Genomic DNA, 14,605 nt, shown 5'->3' with positions numbered 1-14,605 from the left:
ATGCTGTGACTTGTTGTCCTACTGTAATTACAATTTAGAAATAGTCCTATATGATGATGAAGTGACAGTACACAGCCAAAACATAATGCAGGGGCCCCAAATGCCCCCCAGGGGCCCCAAATTTTGCTCCTACAGGGGGCCCCCCCAGAACCCCCCGCCCCCTCTGATCTCTGGTCTTGTACAGTGTAAAATGCACCTGCCACCCAAAAGTGACCAAAAATAGAACGATCCCCTTACAAGGCATTGTCCCTCCCAGTCCCCTACACCAGGACCCCGGACAGAGCTCTGCGGACCCCCGGGGGGAGCACTTACCCCCGATCACGGTGCAGTAACGACCCCGATCACCTCCTGCAGGATCCTGCGCTGCGAGTACACTGCGATCCACAGGATCAGACGGGGGGCGGGGCGGCCGGGAGGACACACCCCTCAGTGGGCGGGGATACCTATCAGGCTGACTCATGGGGGATCCGGATACTGGAGAGAGCTGAGATACAGGAGGGGATACACTGCTATACTACTAGAGAGCTGAGATACAGGGGGGATACACTGCTATACTACTAGAGAGAGAGCTGAGATACAGGGGGTACACTGCTATACTACTAGAGAGAGAGCTGAGATACAGGGGGTACACTGCTATACTACTAGAGAGAGAGCTGAGATACAGGGGGGATACACTGCTATACTACTAGAGAGAGCTGAGATACAGGGGGATACACTGCTATACTACTAGAGAGCTGAGATACAGGGGGGATACACTGCTATACTACTAGAGAGAGAGCTGAGATACAGGGGGATACACTGCTATACTACTAGAGAGCTGAGATACAGGGGGTACACTGCTATACTACTAGAGAGAGAGAGCTGAGATACAGGGGGTACACTGCTATACTACTAGAGAGAGAGCTGAGATACAGGGGGATACACTGCTATACTACTAGAGAGAGCGAGCTGAGATACAGGGGGTACACTGCTATACTACTAGAGAGAGAGAGAGATGAGATACAGGGGGGATACACTGCTATACTACTAGAGAGAGAGAGAGCTGAGATACAGGGGGGGATACACTGCTATACTACTAGAGAGAGCTGAGATACAGGGGGGTACACTGCTATACTACTAGAGAGAGCTGAGATACAGGGGATACACTGCTATACTACTAGAGAGAGAGCTGAGATACAGGGGGGATACACTGCTATACTACTAGAGAGAGAGCTGAGATACAGGGGGGATACACTGCTATACTACTAGAGAGAGCTGAGATACAGGGGGGATACACTGCTATACTACTAGAGAGAGCTGAGATACAGGGGGGGATACATTGCTATACTACTGGAGAGAGAGCTGAGATACAGGGGGATACACTGCTATACTACTAGAGAGAGAGCTGAGATACAGGGGGATACACTGCTATACTACTAGAGAGAGAGCTGAGATACAGGGGGGATACACTGCTATACTACTAGAGAGAGAGCTGAGATACAGGGGGATACACTGCTATACTACTAGAGAGAGAGCTGAGATACAGGGGGGATACACTGCTATACTACTAGAGAGAGAGCTGAGGTACAGGGGATACACTGCTATACTACTAGAGAGAGCTGAGATACAGGGGGATACACTGCTATACTACTAGAGAGCTGAGATACAGGGGATACACTGCTATACTACTAGAGAGAGAGCTGAGATACAGGGGGATACACTGCTATACTACTAGAGAGAGCTGAGATACAGGGGGATACACTGCTATAGTACTAGAGAGAGAGCTGAGATACAGGGGATACACTGCTATACTACTAGAGAGAGAGCTGAGATACAGGGGGATACACTGCTATACTACTAGAGAGAGAGCTGAGATACAGGGGGGATACACTGCTATATTACTAGAGAGAGCTGAGATACAGGGGATACACTGCTATACTACTAGAGAGAGAGCTGAGATACAGGGGGGATACACTGCTATACTACTAGAGAGAGCTGAGATACTGGGGATACACTGCTATACTACTAGAGAGAGAGAGCTGAGATACAGGGGATACACTGCTATACTACTAGAGAGAGAGCTGAGATACAGGGGATACACTGCAATACTACTAGAGAGAGCTGAGATACAGGGGGATACACTGCTATACTACTAGAGAGAGAGCTGAGATACAGGGGGATACACTGCTATACTACTAGAGAGAGAGCTGAGATACAGGGGGGATACACTGCTATACTACTAGAGAGAGAGCTGAGATACAGGGGATACACTGCTATACTACTAGAGAGAGAGCTGAGATACAGGGGGGATACACTGCTATACTACGAGAGAGAGAGAGCTGAGATACAGGGGGGATACACTGCTATACTACTAGAGAGAGAGCTGAGATACAGGGGGATACACTGCTATACTACTAGAGAGAGAGCTGAGATACAGGGGGGATACACTGCTATACTACTAGAGAGAGCGCTGAGATACAGGGGGGATACACTGCTATACTACTAGAGAGAGCTGAGATACAGGGGATACACTGCTATACTACTAGAGAGAGCTGAGATACAGGGGATACACTGCTATACTACTATAGAGAGCTGAGATACTGGGGATACACTGCTATACTACTAGAGAGAGAGCTGAGATACAGGGGATACACTGCTATACTACTAGAGAGAGAGCTGAGATACAGAGGATACACTGCTATACTACTAGAGAGAGAGAGCTGAGATACAGGGGGGATACACTGCTATACTAAAAGAGAGAGATGAGATACAGGGGATACACTGCTATACTACTAGAGAGAGAGCTGAGGTACAGGAGAAACACTGCTATACTACTAGAGAGAGAGAGCTGAGATACAGGAGATACACTGCTATACTACTAGAGAGAGAGAGCTGAGATACAGGAGATACACTGCTATACTACTAGAGAGAGAGCTGAGATACAGGGGGGATACACTGCTATACTACTAGAGAGAGAGCTGAGATACAGGGGATACACTGCTATACTACTAGATAGAGAGAGCTGAGATACAGGGAATACACTGCTATACTACTAGATAGAGAGAGCTGAGATACAGGGGATACACTGCTATACTACTAGAGAGAGAGCTGAGATACAGGGGATACACTGCTATACTACGAGAGAGAGAGAGCTGAGATACACTGCTATGCTACTAGAGAGAGGGCTGAGATACAGGATATACACTGCTATACTACTAGAGAGAGAGAGCTGAGATACAGGATATACACTGCTATACTACTAGAGAGAGAGAGCTGAGATACAGGAGATACACTGCTATACTACTAGAGAGAGAGAGCTGAGATACAGGAGATACACTGCTATACTACTAGAGAGAGAGAGAGCTGAGATACAGGAGATACACTGCTATACTACTATAGAGAGAGAGCTGAGATACAGGAGATACACTGCTATACTACTAGAGAGTTGTGTACGGAAAACTCATTCGCTAGCATAATACATTTTAGCAAGCAGAATTGCAGGTGGAAATTCCGTAGTGTGAACCTAGCCTAAAGGTCACAAAAAATTTAGAGAAAAAAAATATAAAAGTCTAAATACAATAAGCAATTCAGTTTTTTTTTATTCCTGGATCACCCCTCTGGTCCTGATATTGTCTGTAAACACCCTCAGCTGCAGAGACTGTTACAGTGTATTAGAGCCCAGAGTCTAAGGCCATGTTCACACGTCAGAATTTCACAATTTCCATGCAGAATTCCGCAGCAGCAGAGTCCCATTGTGTTCAATAGGATTCTGCTGTGCTGTGAACACGAGGGAATTTCTGCGCCAGATGATTTCCGTTACCACAGAAATAATGAACTTGTCCATCCTTTCTGCGGACTCTGCACGGAATGCATAGCCGTCTATGAGATGTGTATTCCCGTGCGGTCCTAGCGCCGGTATAGTCTGCCAACAGCTGTTTCAAAACTACAACTCCCAGCATGCACAGATATGTTCACACGTGGCGGTTTTCAATCCAATACTTTTTTTCCTACTTTTTATAAGGAAAAGAATCATGTGTCGTGTTGATGCACTATCACCGCAGGCGAACATGTCATTCAGAGCAGGTCAAACCATAATGGGGGAAGTAGTTCTAGTTACCGACAAGGGATACGCACAATTAACTCTCCATTGATTAGGAAAAACAACGTCCATTGTTCCTGCAGCCCCCACCAAGGACATAAAGTAATTTAAGACCAATATTACAGGTTTGTTGAATGTGACCCCTCATACGCACAGAGGACCAGATCTATCAGATGAAAACGGTCTTATTTCCCCATAGCAACCGGTCAGAAATGAAAGCTGTGCTGTGATTGGTTGCTAGGGGCAAATCAGACAATGGGGGAGATTTATCAAAACCTGTGTAGAGGGAGAGGGGTGCAGTTGCCCATAGCAACCAATCAGATCGCTTCTTCCATTTGTACAAGGGCCTCTGAAAAAAGAAATGTTCTATATCTACACACATATATGTGTATCTATAGTGCATATAAACAATGGCCATTGCTTAGTGCAGTTTCCCAGCCAGAGCGCCTCAAGCTATTGCAAAACCACAACTTCCAGCATGCCCAGATAGCTAAAGGCTTGTCTGCCTTCTCCAGAGGATCCACACTGTCCCTGAAAGGTAAATCAAAGCTTCCCTCTCATCGCTTAGCACAGTGGCCTTCAAACTGTTGCAAAACTACAACTCCCAGCATGCCCAGACAGCCAAAGGCTTGTCTGCCTTCAAAGGATCCAGACTGTCCCTGAAAGGTAAATCAAAGCTTCCCTCTCATCGCTTAGCACAGTGGCCTTCAAACTGTTGCTAAACTACAACTCTCAGCATGCCCAGACAGCCAAAGGCTTGTCTGCCTTCTCCAGAGGATCCACACTGTCCCTGAAAGGTAAATCAAAGCTTCCCTCTCATTGCTTAGCACAGTGGCCTTCAAACTGTTGCAAAACTACAACTTCCAGCATGCTCAGATAGCCAAAGGCTTGTCTGCCTTCTCCAGAGGATCCACACTGTCCCTGAAAGGTAAATCAAAGCTTCCCTCTCATCGCTTAGCACAGTGGCCTTCAAACTGTTGCAAAACTACAACTCCCAGCATGCCCAGACAGCCAAAGGCTTGTCTGCCTTCACCAAAGGATCCAGACTGTCCCTGAAAGGTAAATCAAAGCTTCCCTCTCATCGCTTAGCACAGTGGCCTTCAAACTGTTGCTAAACTACAACTCTCAGCATGCCCAGACAGCCAAAGGCTTGTCTGCCTTCTCCAGAGGATCCAGACTGTCCCTAAAAGGTAAATCAAAGCTTCCCTCTCATCGCTTAGCACAGTGGCCTTCAAACTGTTGCTAAACTACAACTCTCAGCATGCCCAGACAGCCAAAGGCTTGTCTGCCTTCTCCAGAGGATCCACACTGTCCCTGAAAGGTAAATCAAAGCTTCCCTCTCATTGCTTAGCACAGTGGCCTTCAAACTGTTGCAAAACTACAACTTCCAGCATGCTCAGATAGCCAAAGGCTTGTCTGCCTTCTCCAGAGGATCCACACTGTCCCTGAAAGGTAAATCAAAGCTTCCCTCTCATCGCTTAGCACAGTGGCCTTCAAACTGTTGCAAAACTACAACTCCCAGCATGCCCAGACAGCCAAAGGCTTGTCTGCCTTCACCAAAGGATCCAGACTGTCCCTGAAAGGTAAATCAAAGCTTCCCTCTCATCGCTTAGCACAGTGGCCTTCAAACTGTTGCTAAACTACAACTCTCAGCATGCCCAGACAGCCAAAGGCTTGTCTGCCTTCTCCAGAGGATCCAGACTGTCCCTAAAAGGTAAATCAAAGCTTCCCTCTCATCGCTTAGCACAGTGGCCTTCAAACTGTTGCTAAACTACAACTCTCAGCATGCCCAGACAGCCAAAGGCTTGTCTGCCTTCTCCAGAGGATCCACACTGTCCCTGAAAGGTAAATCAAAGCTTCCCTCTCATCGCTTAGCACAGTGGCCTTCAAACTGTTGCAAAACTACAACTTCCAGCATGCCCGGACAGCCGTTGGCTGTTCGGACATGCTGGAAGTTGCAGTTTTGCAACAGCTGGAGGCGCACTGGTTTGGAAAACACTGATCTAGACAGTGGATTTGTTTGTTTTTTTGCAACAGCTGGAGGCCCAATATTTGGGAAACACTGACTTCAAGGTAGGCTGTGCCTAGTGCAGTAGCTTGAAGCCAGCAGTGCTCTCCAACCTGTGGCTTTCTGGGTGTTACAAAATTACAACTCCCAGTGTGGTGACTGGGTGGTGCAGGTGGTAGCGTAGAGTATGTTGGTATTAACCCTTTGTTTTCGTGACGCCAGGTTGCGGTTTCCTTAGGGTAATGGTCCTACCGCCAACCGTCCCACAAACGGTAGGGAAAAATAAAGGAATGTCCACAGCAGATGTTGATGAAAACCGGAATAAACTTTACCGCATATTTTATGCAACTGCAGGTAACAGAACAGTCTTTATATAGAGGACCGTAGTTCAGGTTCCTCACAGGTTTGCTGGGACTTCTAAGTACAATAAGCTTTGGTTTGCTAGCCACTGTGCTACTGAATTTATGATAATTGAGTTGCAGTAGTCACACAGGATTTTAGTAGTTTTGAGCTGGATAACTCACGGTTTAGTGGCTGCGGAAGATAAGGCTTCAGGCCTAGCTTGGATTGATGATGAAATATGAGATGTGCTTTCTCTGATAATCCGGAACTAAAGAGAGGTAGGAGCCAAGAGAGCAAATTAAGTGGCAGCAGCCCCTTATATATTAAGGGGGAGAGACAAAGCTCATTGGATAGCCAAACCTGTCAGTCCTGACCCCTGGAACTCTGGGTATATCACATGACCCAAAGGTCCTTAAACCACAGCATAACATAAATCAAAGGCACGTGACCTCTAAGGTCCTAAACAGGGGAATCCTAGATTAATTACATATATAAATATATACATTAAATATTACCATATTAAGAGGCGACTAGGGGTTAGCCCTTCAGGAGAGCCCATTAGCATGGAGGGACTCTGGCTGAGGGGACTCCAGACAAAGGGACAGGACCAAGTCCTGTACCGGGACACCACACCAGCATGCCCATTGATTCATAAAAACTGCCAACAGCCCTATACAGAGGGAGAGGAGTGCAATGATGGTGTTTTGGACATGCAACTAGCATGACATTGTGTAGTCTCCTGGCCACTGCCGGGGTAAGTGTCCAGGAGGTGGGCTCTTCTGGTTAGGTTCCCAGCCGCACTGTCGGTATTGGATGCTAGAGGGGCCAGACATTGGATTGGATTGAACATGTTCAATCTTCTGGCGGAATTTGACAAGTCCATGGACTGCGCTATAGTAAATAGGACGGCGCCTAATTTCAGCATGTGAGGAACTGTCCAGAGTAGGAGCAAATCCCCATAGCAAACCTCTCCTGCTCTGGACAGTTCCTGACATGGACAGAGGTGTCAGCAGAGAGCACTGTGGTCAGACTGGAAAGAAATTAAAAAAGAAAAATGCTTCCTGTGGAGCATACAGCAGCTAATAAGTGCTGGAAGGATTAAGATTTTTAAATAGAAGGAATTTACAAATCTGTATAACTTTCTGGCACCAGTTGATTAATTTTTTTTTTTTAAATTCCAGCGGAGTACCCCTTTAACCTCTTAAGGACCCAGGACGTATGAGTACGTCCTGGGTCCCGGTCCTGCAATATAACGCGGGGTCACACGGTGACCCCGCATCATATCGCAGCGGGCCCGGCGTCATAGTGAAGCCGGGACCCGCCTCTAATAGCGCGCGGCACTGATCGTGGTGCTGCGCGCTATTAACCCTTTAGCCGCGCGCTCAAAGCTGAGCCACGCGGCTAAAAGTGAAAGTAAATGTGCCGGTTAGCTCAGGGAGCTGTTCGGGATCGCCGCGGTATAATCGCCCATCCCGAACAGCTGTAGCACAGGAGGAGGTCTTCTTACCTTCTCCTGCGCTGTCCGATCGCCGAATGAATGCTTCAAGCCTGAGATCCAGGCTTGAGCAATCAATCGCCGAAAACACTGATTGATCCATTCCTATGGAGATGGATCAATCAGTGTAAAAGATCAGTACATGCAATGTTATAGCCCCCCCTATAGGAGCTATAATATGGCATAAGAAAAGTGTAAAAAAATCATTAACCCTTTCAATTATCCCTTCCCCTAATAAAAGTTTGAATCACCCGGCATTTCCAAGAATAAAAAAAACACAGTGTAAATAAAAATAAACATATGTGGTTCGCCACATGCGGAAATGTCCGAATTATAAAAATATACCGCTTTTTAAACCGCACGTTCAATGGCGTATGCGCAAAAAAATTCCAAAGTCCAAAATAGCGCATTTTTAATAAATAATGAATAAAAAGTGATCAAAAAGTTTGATCAGAACAAAAATAGTACCGCTAAAAACTTCAGATCACGGCGCAAAAAATGAGCCCTCATAGCCCCCTGAACACAGAAAAATAAAAAAGTTATAGGGGTCAGAACATGACCATTTTAAACGTATAAATTTTCCTGCATGTATTCATGATTTTTTTCTGAAGTGATACAAAATCAAACCTATACAAGTAGGGGATCATTTTAACCGTATGGACCCTCGAAAAATTTACTGCGTCAAAACGGAAGCCCCCAAAACTTACAAAATAGTGTTTTTTCATCAATTTTGTCGCACATTGATTTTTTTTCCCGTTTCACCGTAGATTTTTGGGTAAATTAGTGACGCAAAAAATAAGCCATCATATAGAATTTTAGGTGAAAATTTTAAAGAGTTATGATTTTTTAAAGTTAAGGAGGAAAAATTGAAAATGAAAAAATGGAAAAAGCCCGGGTCCTTAACCCCTTAACGACGCAGGAAGTATATTTACGTCCTGCGCCGGCTCCCGCGATATGAAGCGGGATCGCACCGCGATCCTGCATCATATCGCGTCGGTCCCGGTGCTCATCAACGGCTGACCGCCGCTTCTAAAGTGAAACTGAAAGTGACCCGGCTGCTCAGTCGGGCTGTTCGGGACCGCCGCGGTGAAATTGCGGCGTCCCGAACAGCTGATCGGACACCGGGAGGGCTCTTACCTGCCTCCTCGGTGTCCGATCGACGAATGACTGCTCCGTGGCTGAGATCCAGGCAGGAGCAGTCAAGCGCCGATAATGCTGATCACAGGCGTGTTAATACACGCCAGTGATCAGCATAGGAGATCAGTGTGTGCAGTGTTATAGGTCCCTATGGGACCTATAACACTGCAAAAAAAATGTAAAAAAAAAGTGTTAATAAAGGTCATTTAACCCCTTCCCTAATAAAAGTTTGAATCACCCCCCTTTTCCCATAAAAAAAAATAAAACAGTGTAAAAAAAAAAAAATAAACATATGTGGTATCGCCGCGTGCGTAAATGTCCGAACTATAAAAATATATCATTATTTAAACCGCACGGTCAATGGCGTACGCGCAAAAAAATTCCAAAGTCCAAAAAAGCGTATTTTGGTCACTTTTTATACCATTAAAAAAATGAATAAAAAGTGATCAAAAAGTCAGATCAAAACAAATATCATACAGATAAAAACTTCAGATCACGGCGCAAAAAAAGAGTCCTCATACCGCCCTGTACGTGGAAAAATAAAAAAGTTATAGGGGTCAGAAGATGACATTTTTAAACGTATACATTTTCCTGCATGTAGTTATGATTTTTTCCAGAAGTGCGACAAAAGCAAACCTATATAAGTAGGGGATCATTTTAACCGTATGGACCTACAGAATAATGAAAAGGTGCAATTTTTACCGAAATATGCACTGCGTAGAAACGGAAGCCCCCAAAAGTTACAAAAGGGCGTTTTTTTTCGATTTTGTCGCACAATGATTTTTTTTTCCGTTTCGCCGTGCATTTTTGGGTAAAATGACTAATGTCACTGCAAAGTAGAATTGGCGACGCAAAAAATAAGTCATAATATGGATTTTTAGGTGGAAAATTGAAAGGGTTATGATTTTTAAAAGGTAAGGAGGAAAAAACGAAAGTGCAAAAACGGAAAAACCCTGAGTCCTTAAGGGGTTAAGGGGTTAAATGCAAACACAAATGCAGTATGTATCTACAGTAGAAGTCTGAAGATACGTTGGGCTATACATTTGTATTGCACTTATGGCAACACAAACGTATATGATAGACAGATGTAAACATGATGTGAATAAGGCCTTACTAATCCACCTGATGATTCCATAACATATGTATCATTTCAGTCCTCTTGATTTCTAAGGGACTGTGGACGAGTCACACAGATAAAACATTGTGCCGGAAACCTGAGACACCGATGAGAAGTAACCAGAGCCGGGCTTACAGCCAAGCAATGACGTGAGGCCTACCTTCCAGAATTATAAAATATCCAGCCACAAAGTCATAGACAAAGCCACAGGCCCAAAGGGATCGGCTGTCCAGTAATTGTAAGTGAAATCCATATTCGGCGCTTACGGAAAGAAGGCAATTGTTCGGAAGCCAGAGATTTGCGCCATCAGGAAATGAGGCTGGTTGGAAATATCGAATGTTTTACCAGTTTCAAACGGACTTGGAAAAGGGAAATGAAGTGGCGCCTCGCCTCATCCATCAAAGTGACAGGTCAGAGATAAGAGAAGTGGTTAATGGTAGGTGAAACCCGTAAGAGGGTAGGGACCAGCATATATCAGGAACTTGTCAATACAGAGTCCGTTGTAAGGGTACATTCACATCTACGGCTGCCAGATCCGGCTGGGGACAGGAAAACCGGGCTCTCCCGTACCCCAGCCGGAACCGGCCCCTTCTCATTCATTTCAATGAGCCCACAGGTGTCAAACAGTGACTCCGTTCGGCTCATTTTTGCCCTGTACCTGGTTTGGTGACCGGACCTAAAACTGCGGCATACCACGGTTTTAGGTCCAGTCAGAAAACCGGACACGGGGCAAAAATGAGCCGAACGGAGTCACTATGGGGGAGATTTATCAAAACCTGTGCAGAGGAAAAGTTGTCCAGTTGCCCATAGCAACCAATCAGATCGCTTCTTTCATTTTTCACAGGCCTTCATGAAAATGAAAGAAGCGATCTGATTGGTTGCTATGGGCAACTGGGCAAGTTTTCCTCTGCACAGGTTTTGATAAATCTCCCCCTATATGATTCCGGTCGGCTCATTGAAATGAATGAGATACAGTGATCCCTCAAATTACAATAGTTTCAACATGCAATGTTTTTTTTCTGGACCATTGTAACTTGAAACCAGACTCAACATACAATGTACAGACAGTCCAGATCCGTGAGACATGTCACAATTGGAGGAACTGACCAATCAGAATGGGCATTTTACTGGTAAATCACCTCTATTACTGAAGTGTATGCAGTGACTGGTGTCTGATAGCGCCCCCTACAGTACAGGGAGGAACTACAAGTTCTGTACTACTCCTTACCTGTGCCAGGGTTAGCTTCTCCTTGACACCAAGTAAGGGTGTCCTCTACACAAACCATTGTTTCCCAACCAGGGTGCCTGCAGCTGCTGCAAAACTACAACTCCCAGCATGCCCGGACAGCCGTTGGCTGTCCGGGCATGCTGGGAGTTGTAGTTTTGCAACAGCTGGAGGCACCCTGGTTGGAAAACACTGACATAGACAGTGATTACAGCTTCCAGCAGATCTTTATTACTTTTATATGTAAGGATTTGCTTTATCTGTACTAGGTATCTACTTATTTTTCTTTAATCCTCCCTTTTTCCTATTTTTGGATGACATTTTGGTGGCTTCAGAACCAATTACCAGGTTTCCATAGAGTTATGGTCTCAACATACAATGGTTTCAACATACAATGGTCGTCCTGGAACCAATTAATATTGTAACTTGAGGGACCACTGTGCAGGCCAGGTCTGGCTGGGATACGGGAGAGCCCGGTTTTCACTCCCCCCAGCCAGATCCGGTTCCTGTATCTTCAAATCGTAGTGTGAATGCAGCCTAAGATGGTCAGGAAAAGCAATAGATGAACCATACGCCTCTACTAATACAATATAAAAAAAAATATATAATACATAATGTCTCTATATAAATCTATTAGCTGAGTACTCGACTTTGCCTGGTTGTCCTACCTGTCTACTGCCTGCCACTTAGCTTTCCCAGTCTCCTGAAGAAAATATCTGTCTAGTAAAGCAGCCATATTGGAGCTCTTCAGGAGACTTGGAAAGTTGGGTGGCACGCATACTGTGTGCCACCCAGCTTTGCCAGTCTCCTGAAGCCCCAGCAGTGATAGACTGCTCATCCCCCCTGCACTCATCGCAGCAGCAGAGCTTTCATAGGTTTTCCCTCCCTCTGCACTGTTGCCTTCTCTCCCCCTCTCACTTTTCTCTTAGGGTTCACACCACTTTTTGTTAAATACGGTTCCCGTATACGGCTGGGAGGAGGGGGCGGGTCTTAATCGCGGCGCCCGCACTCAGCCGTATTCGGCAACCGTATTTAATGCATGTCTATGAGCCGACCGTAGTGAACCGCAGCCTCGTTTTCGGCCGTATGCGGTTTCCCAATCGCAGGCAAAAACATGGTCGACCGCGTTTTTGCTTACGGTCGGGAAACCGCATACGGCCGAAAACGAAGCCGACCGGAGGCTGCGATTCACTCCGGTCGGCTCATAGACATGCATTAAATACGGTTGCCGAATACGGCTGAGTGCGGGCGCCGCGATTAAGCCCCGCCCCCTCCTCCCAGCCATATTCGGGAACCGTAAGTACAAAACGTGGTGTGAAAGCACCGTTAGCCGGCAATAAATCTTCTTTCCCTTGCCTACCCCAGGCATCCCTGGCAGCAGGACAGCCATTGGCAGTGCTGGCATGCTAAGAGCTGCAGTTTTGCAACAGCTAGAGAGCAACAGGTTGCAAATCACTATTCTATATTATTAGACTGCCATAAGTAATGCATGCAAAGATTAAAGGGGGCACTCCGCTGCTTCAGCGCTCGGAACATTTTTTACCGAACACTGGCTGCGGGCACCGAGGCTCGTGACGTCACGACCATGCCCCCTCGTGATGTCACGGCTACACCCCTCAATGCAAGTCTATGGGAGGGGGCGTGGCAGTTGCCACGCCCCCTCCCATAGACTTTCATTGAGGGGGCGTGGTGTAACATCACAAACCCCGACACTCGTGCCCAGCGTTGTAAGCGATCCCAGCGACGGGACCCCTACGATCAGACATCTTATCCCTTATCCTTTGGATAGGGGATAAGATGTCTAGGGGCGGAGTACCCCTTTAAAGTACCATCAGTAAAGTCTGAAATCAGACCGAAATGCTATGACAGTGTCAACCAGGCAGTGGAAATAATTCAGTGCCATGCACCCTCCCACTACAGGCCCCATAGCAGTCATGTGTGCCCTGCCTACCACTGATAGCCGCCCCAGGTAGAGGAGAAATCAGCCCTGTTAAGGTCACCCTAATTACACTACTGACGTGTATAGAGTCTGTAATAGCGCCTTAGAGTGTCTAGTCTGGGGTCTGTCCAAGTATAGGGAGTCTGGTCTGGGGGTCTGTATAAATTTTGAAAATCTGGTCTTGGGGTCTCAATTTAATGCAGTGTTTTCCAACCAGTGTGCCTCCAGCTGTTGCAAAACTACAACTTCCAGCACTGATGGGAAACACTGCTTTAAAGGATTTCTCTGTTTTTAGTTTTTTGAATGTAAGACATGGGCAGTAAAGTTAGTTATGTTACTAATATACTTCACTTACCTGTGTTTGGTGACTGGTATGGAAATTCTTTGTCTTTATTTTCCCCAGTTCATTTTCTGAAGCCTAAAAAATTTGTGTTGTCTCGGACCTTTCCCAGCTTGCTGTGCGGCCCAAGACAATATATAAATCAGGTGCTGGAAGGGGGCTTGGCTGCACTTAAAGGGGTACTCCGCTGCTCAGCGTTTGGAACAAACTGTTCCGAACGCTGAAGCCGAGAGCTCATGGCGTCATAGCCCCGACCCCTCATGACATCACGCCCCTCCCAAACGCTGAGCAGCGGAGTACACCTTTAATAACTAAAGTCACTTTATGTTGGATAACCCCTTTAAAGGGGTACTCCAGTGGAAAACTTTTTTTTTTTAATCAACTGGTGCCAGAAAGTTAAACAGATTTGTAAATGAATTCTATTAAAAAAAATCTTAATCCTTCCAGTACTTATTGGCTGCTGAATACTACAGAGGAAATTATTTTCTTTTTGGAACACAAGAGCTCTCTGCTGACATCACGAGCACAGTGCTCTCTGCTGACATCTCTGTCCATTTTAGGAACAGTCCAGAGTAGTATATGTTTTCTATGGGGATTTTCTCCAACTCTGGACAGTTCTAAAAATGGACAGAGATGTCAGCAGAGAGCACTGTGCTCGTGATTCAGTAGAGAGCTCTGTGTTCCAAAAGAAAAATAATTTCCTCTGTAGTATTCAGCAGCTAATAAGTACTGGAAGGATTAAGATTTTTTTAATGGATGTAATTTACAAATATGTTTAACTTTCTGGCACCAGTTGATTTAAAAAAAAAAAAAAGTTTTCCACTGGAGTACCCCTTTAAATAGTCTGGTCTGGGATCTGTTTAGTTTGGAGAGTCTGATCTGGGAGTCAATATTAGTTTAGGGAGTCTATATTAGTTTAGTAAG

The 14,605-nt window shown here is 45.7% G+C and overlaps 1 protein-coding gene across 4 annotated transcripts in view; it reads right to left on the bottom strand.

The window, feature by feature from the left end:
- Nucleotides 1-10,796, bottom strand: part of LYPD6B (LY6/PLAUR domain containing 6B) — an 86,594-nt gene extending 75,798 nt beyond the window's left edge. Inside the window, exon 1 of one of the 4 annotated variants that reach the window (XM_056534416.1) lies at nucleotides 10,338-10,796. The gene's annotated coding sequence lies outside the window, so the exon portion shown is untranslated. Of the gene's footprint in view, nucleotides 1-312; nucleotides 394-4,096; nucleotides 4,250-10,337 lie in introns of those variants that run through there. The other 3 variants (XM_056534413.1, XM_056534415.1, XM_056534412.1) reach the window with 3 other exon arrangements.
- Between the last annotated feature and the right edge of the window lie 3,809 nt (nucleotides 10,797-14,605).

The sequence above is a fragment of the Hyla sarda genome, chromosome 8 (assembly GCF_029499605.1).
Source record: "Hyla sarda isolate aHylSar1 chromosome 8, aHylSar1.hap1, whole genome shotgun sequence".
Classification (NCBI taxonomy): Eukaryota; Metazoa; Chordata; class Amphibia; order Anura; family Hylidae; genus Hyla; species Hyla sarda.
The sequence above is the reverse complement of the archived record's forward strand: the minus strand, read 5'-3'. Positions and strand labels throughout refer to the sequence as shown.